The following is a 6210-nucleotide window of genomic DNA, read 5'->3' as shown; positions in this document are numbered from 1 at the left end:
ATGAGAAGAAGAAGAAAATGAAAGTCAACTATTTCGTCTTGCCCCTTATCGAAATATCATTCCTGGCATTTGTTTGTTATGTCTTTGAAAATTGAAATTTTATATGAATTTCTTATTTTGGCAGAGTAAAAGAGGGGGAAAATGAAAAAGAAGAAAGAAAAGGGGAAAAGATTGGGTATAAAACAAATTTTCTTTAAAAATTGCTCCCGCTCACTCGATTGCCCGTTTAAGTGAATTGAAAGGGGATAAAAAAACATGCCGTTTCCAAATTAATATAGGGAGCCTATTCATTTGAAAATAGGATAGTTTTGTTTTGTTTTGTTTTTAGTTAGAATCTTAGATGCGCAACTTGTTCATATCTCCATCAAAATGATAAACAAGGTCGGACTCATATACATCTTTATTAAAACGTCTGATTGTCAAGTTTTTAGATACATATATTGTTCTTTCGCGGCTATAATATCCAGTTTTCATGTCGCAATGGCAAAAATATTCAGCTCGCGCCATGCTTGCTCGATTGCTTTATAGTCGCCTTGTGAGATATTATCTTTCTTGTAAGACTAAAGCTAAGATGTACTTAAAAGTGCAGTCTTGGGACTACAGACACCCTAACCCATCCGCCAAAAATAATAATAATGAATAAATAAATAAACAAATAAATAAATAAATGAATAAATAAATAAATAAATGAATAATCAGCTAATCGGAAAAATATGGATGAAAATATTTACCCCTCTCATTGGCTATAGAGATAGTTCCTCCCCTCTTAATTCATGTAATTCCTTCGATCGACCCCTGCCCCACATAATATGGCTCATTCATTTAGTTGTTTGTTTGATAACGACCGCAATTTTATACAGTGCGTATCAAAAAAAAAGTTTACACTTAGAAAAAGCCCTAGGAATTAAAAAAATATACAACATATGTGGGTATTTTTTTTCACATAGATTCTTGGGTTTGGGTCTCATCTATCCAATGAAAGTAAAAGTTTTGACAGAATGTTACACTTGACTTAAGTGAGCACTGTCCATTTTTGCAAAGCTCGCAGAAATGCTATATGACGCTGTGTCAAGGGGAAAGGGCGAAATCAATCCTACCCTGCGAAACATTTCTCATACAACATTTCCCTTGCACTTTTAGTCAGTTGAAATAAATCGGATATTTTCAAGCATTTTGTAACATTTTTCATAGGCGGATCCAGGGGGGCTGAGAGGCCCGCCCCCCCCCCCTCTTGGCGGAGCTAAAAAAAAAGGAGAGAAAGAAAAAAGGGGGGAAGAAGAGGGAAAAGAGAGGAGAGAAAAAGAGGAGGAAGACGAGTGAATAAGACAAGATGAGGGGAAAGACTTGGAAAATTAAAATAATCTTTCATGTCACTATACAAAATTTTCGCTCGTGCTTCGTGCTCGCATTGCCTGTTAGATGATTTTAATATATTGTTCATTATGGAGTTTAAATATCAAGTTTGGAAGTCAATATACAAAAAAATATTTCACCTAAAAAAATCGAACTTTAATTATTTTGTGTGTGATTTAGAAATTGACTTTTCAAAAAATGTCAGTTTTATGGTCTGAATATTAACATTATTTCTGCTCGCAAATTTTGATATATCAGGTACCTATTATTTTCGTGTATTCCATAAAGTTCCAAAATATCCCTTTCAGATCTGATTGTCAAAACGTATCAGCTATAGCGCTGCACGCTCGCATTTTGATTGGCAAGTTATGTATGTCTCAAACTGTCTCCAACTACTTAAAATCCCCTTTTCATGACAGTTTATCAAAAAATTGGCTCGCGATCTGCGCACGCATTAATGGTTAAAATAATTAACTTGATGCATCCTATTTATAAAAAAAAGTGCCTGAATTGTCCAGTTTTCAGGCCATAATATCATCTATCCCCTATTACTCAGTGTTTTCATGATTTCCAAAACATAATAGAATGCCCCATTTTAGGTCTAAATCTCGATTTTTTTCCCGCTCTCGCTTAGCGCTCACATCAATTGTTTAGTTATATACCTATCCTGTTCACGATTATAAAAAATGATTAAGATTTTACATTCTTTTATGTAGAAATGTCAACATTTCAGCTCGCGCTCCGCGCTCGCAATATTTGAATGATGAAATATGTACCGTCTTCATGGCTAAGTGCTAGCAGTCCGTAACAGGTACGTTTTCGATCAGTTCAAAACATATATAAAATGTTTCTGCTCGCTCTTTGCGCTTGTATTATTAATGTAAGAAAGATCCCCACTTACTCATCCTTTTTATGATTAAAAAAACTTGAATAGAGTGTCTCGTTCCCGGGTCTCGTTCAGTAGGTCTAAATTTCAAATTTTTTTGCTCACGCTTCGCTCTCTCATCAATTGTTTAGTTATTCACCTATTCTGTTAAGTTACAAAAAGTGCTTAGAATTTCCATTCCTTAGGTAAAAATGTCAAAAAATTCAGTTCGCGCTCGCATTATTTGATTTTTAAAAATATGTAACGCCTTCATAGCTAACTGCAAGCAGGTCTTTAACAGTATCTTTTCCATCTCTTCATTTCTGCTCGCGCTTCACGTTCGTAGTAATTATTCACTTGCATACACATCTTTTTCAGGATAACAGCCGAGAATGTTCAAAATTTTAGTAAAAAATATAAAAGATTACCCCCCCCCCAAAAAAAAAAAAAATAGCTCACGCTTCGCGCTCGCATTATTCAAATAAGGATTATGGTATTATATATTTATGTTTATAAGAATAAAGCTAAGAAGTGACTATTAGGACTACCAGTTCAAAGAAGCCAAACATCCTGGCAAAAATCATATTCGCGCTGCCGATCGGGGAAATACCGCTGGAAAAAATCCGCCCCCCCTATTGGCGAAGGCTGCATGGATCCGCCCCTGCATTTTTGCCACCCAATTTTAAATTTCAACACTTGGTAAGCACAACCTTTACCCTTTTTGTGACAGCTGGATCTGAGGACAAAACTGAATCTGAACAAAAGTTTATATCCAGCATTTTTTCATTAAGTTTTTATCATTTAAAGTGGATTTCCATTTCATTTGTCATTTACAGTAATACTTACTTTGATCGCATCGACAAGTGCGGCGAATTTCAAAGTAAAATCTTTTCTGTGCGTTCTCCCTTCTTTTTATATAGCCTATAGCTTGGTGGCGTCATGGGTGAAGGGGGAAGTGTCCCCCTCTCCATTTTGTCTGCGAATGGGATCGTCCCCGTTCAAATTGTAAAAATTAAAGAATTATATGCATTTCTTTATTAAACCAAAATCACAAATTTGAAAGAATCATGCATATTTTTGCCAATAGGACACCAAACTGTTTTATCGGATGTTTCGACTCTTACTAAATTTCCTGGTATCCAAAGCTGCATGTTTTGATCACGGAGCAGTGTAGTTTGGGCTCTAAAAATGGCAGTTCTTGGCGTGACTGAAGGGTTGGCTTATTTTTTATTTTTTTTATTGTTATTTATTCATATTTCACCAGGGTAGCTCATTCAACAAAAGTTGATCTTCCATGGGGCCTTGGATAACAAACACTACAACTATATACAATTAAAAACAGTCAATGGTGAAAAACTTCTGGGCCTATGGATAGAGTTGAACCACTGTCAGGGGCGGATCCAGCTTCCGCCAATAGGGGGGGCGACATTTTTTGTCACCCATATTTTCCCGATCAGCCACTCAAAGTTGATTTTTGTTTGTATCTTTGAAGGGGTTGTCCCAGTGGCGTAATGAGCCAACAATATTTTGGGGGCTCGATATGGTGTATTGCGTGAAATGAATAAGAAGTTGGGACCGATCAAATTTTGACATATTTATTTCAAAAATCCAAGTTTGTGATATATTTTGACACAATATTTGGAAAATAATATTATATTTCACCCTTATATCCCTTTCCTTTTCTCTTTTTGTTTGTTCTTGGACGTGATTTTTTTTTTTTTTTTTTTTTGGGGGGGGGCAAAACGCCCATTTCCTAACAGTCATTTCTTAGCTTCATTCATAAACAACATAAATATGTAATAATATCATAAGCCCTATTCAAATAGTGTGAGCGCGAAGTGCGAGCTAAAATAAGAATAAAATTTCATGTATGTTGTCCTGAAAATTTAACATTCTGGGCAATGTCTGTGAACGTGGAGAAGATGCGTATGTAACTAAATAGGCCTAATAACTGCGAGCGCGAAGCGCGAGCAGAAAATTTAATATGTGTTCTGGCCTTGTCAAAAAGGGACATGTTAAAGACGTTTTGCAGTTAGCCCTTAAAAAAATATCTAATAAGCCTAATGAGTGCGTGAAATTTGTTGACATCGAGGTCCGAAAACTGAATATTTTAAGCACTTTGTAGTCATGGGTTGATATATTTGTAACCAGTGGCGTAACTACGGGGGGGCATGGGGGGCACGTGCCCCCCCCCCCAATCGGCTGGCCAAAAAAAAAACGGGGAAAAGGAGAAAAAGAGGGAAAAGGGAAGAGAAACGTAGTGGGGAAAGAAGAAATTATTGTTCATTATAATGTTATATTATGTTATATGTTATGTTGAATAAGAAGCTTTTTTTCATAGCTTTATAAAACATTATTTGCTTCATTGTGTCTTCATTTTTCATGTTGTTCCTGGTGTTCGCATAGACTGTTTAACTATATATATAATCCCGTTGTACTAAAACCTCCCGTTTTCAAATCAATATAGAACAAATATATTTCCTCGCAATTCGAGTTATTATTGTTTTATGTAGTGACATATTCTTTGTTTTCATGACTACTTAAAGTGAATGCCCTATTTTAAGGTCTTGATATAAAACATTTTCTGTCAGTGCTAACGTTCGCATAAGTAGATTGGTGAGATTTCTGTTCTTCATTAATTTAAATAAGTCCTTAAAACGTCAATTTTTCTGATCTGAATATCAAAAATGTTCAGCTCGCGCTTCGCGCTCGCTTTACTTGGTTAGTGAAATACGTAGGGTCTTAGTGAATTTCTACAAACAAGCCTTAGAATGCCCCTCTTCAGGTCTGAATTTCCTACATAATTTTCAACAGTGGTGTGATGAGCCAAAAATTTTAGGGGCTCGATATGGTGCATCACTTAAAAAAATGTTGGGGAGCGCGAAGCGAGCAAGCATAAAAATGAGATTTTTCTTACAAATTTGAAATATTGTGATATATTTTAACATAATATTCAGGAAGTAATATCACATTTCACCCTTCCACCTTTCCTTAAGTTTACCTTTCTCCTGTCTTGGTCGTGATTTTTTTTTTTTGGGGGGGGGTAGGGCAAGAGCCCCCAAACCACCCGTCTATATGCCAGTGTCATCAAAATCTGATGGCAAAGTTATATTTTATAAATCATTAATATTGTGAAATCATATGCATATGCCGTCATGACTATTCATTAGTTAGGCAGTTATGTGAACTCTTAATGCCATGCCCCACTTCCTCTTTTCTTATATGTTATACCTTGAAATAGTTTTATTTCATATTTTCGAATATGTGTACATGCTATGTCTCCGTATACGGAGATAAGTTGCAATCATAAGTATCTTTAATCATTGAGTCAGTTTGGTTTGACAATTTTTTTATGAATAGGCCTATAAATTCGTGTTTTTACAAATTTTACAAATGAAATGAAGATCCAGATAAAACTACCAAGAGTGAAGATCTCCCTATCAAACTTTAGCGCAGTCGCCAAGCCCCATCTGCATGGATGACATATACTTTTATCCGATCTATCTAGACTGCTTTATGTTTTGTTTAAACATGCCATCGAAACACACTGAATTGATGTGAAGAACATGGATATGGCATTTCAGAAAATTGCAAATTAATTTGAGGTTTCTGAGTTATATTTTCCATGCATAACATATCTTTTGTGACATGCAGTTACCCCATCCATTGAACCTGATCCTTGCAGGTACTTGATTGGATTACCTCTGTTATTGTTTGCAAAACAAAGTAACCCCCCAACACCAAAAGAAAAAAGAGAAGGAGAAGAAGAAGAAGAAGAAGAAGAAGAAGAAGAAGAAGAAAAGAGGAAAGTACTCCTCTCAGAATGGGCCAAACATTACTTTGTAAGCTATAATTCGAATGGAGGCATCTTTCCATTATGCATCCCGCTTCGACTGGAGTTTCATGTACGGTATAGATTGTTGATGGATGGCCCGATGGATGGATCTACTTTTTTCAAAGGGGGATGATTGATATGGTTAATATTTTCGAAT

The sequence above is a fragment of the Lytechinus variegatus genome, chromosome 15 (genome assembly GCF_018143015.1).
Source record: "Lytechinus variegatus isolate NC3 chromosome 15, Lvar_3.0, whole genome shotgun sequence".
Lineage (NCBI taxonomy): Eukaryota > Metazoa > Echinodermata > Echinoidea > Temnopleuroida > Toxopneustidae > Lytechinus > Lytechinus variegatus.
The sequence above is the reverse complement of the archived record's forward strand: the minus strand, read 5'-3'. Positions refer to the sequence as shown.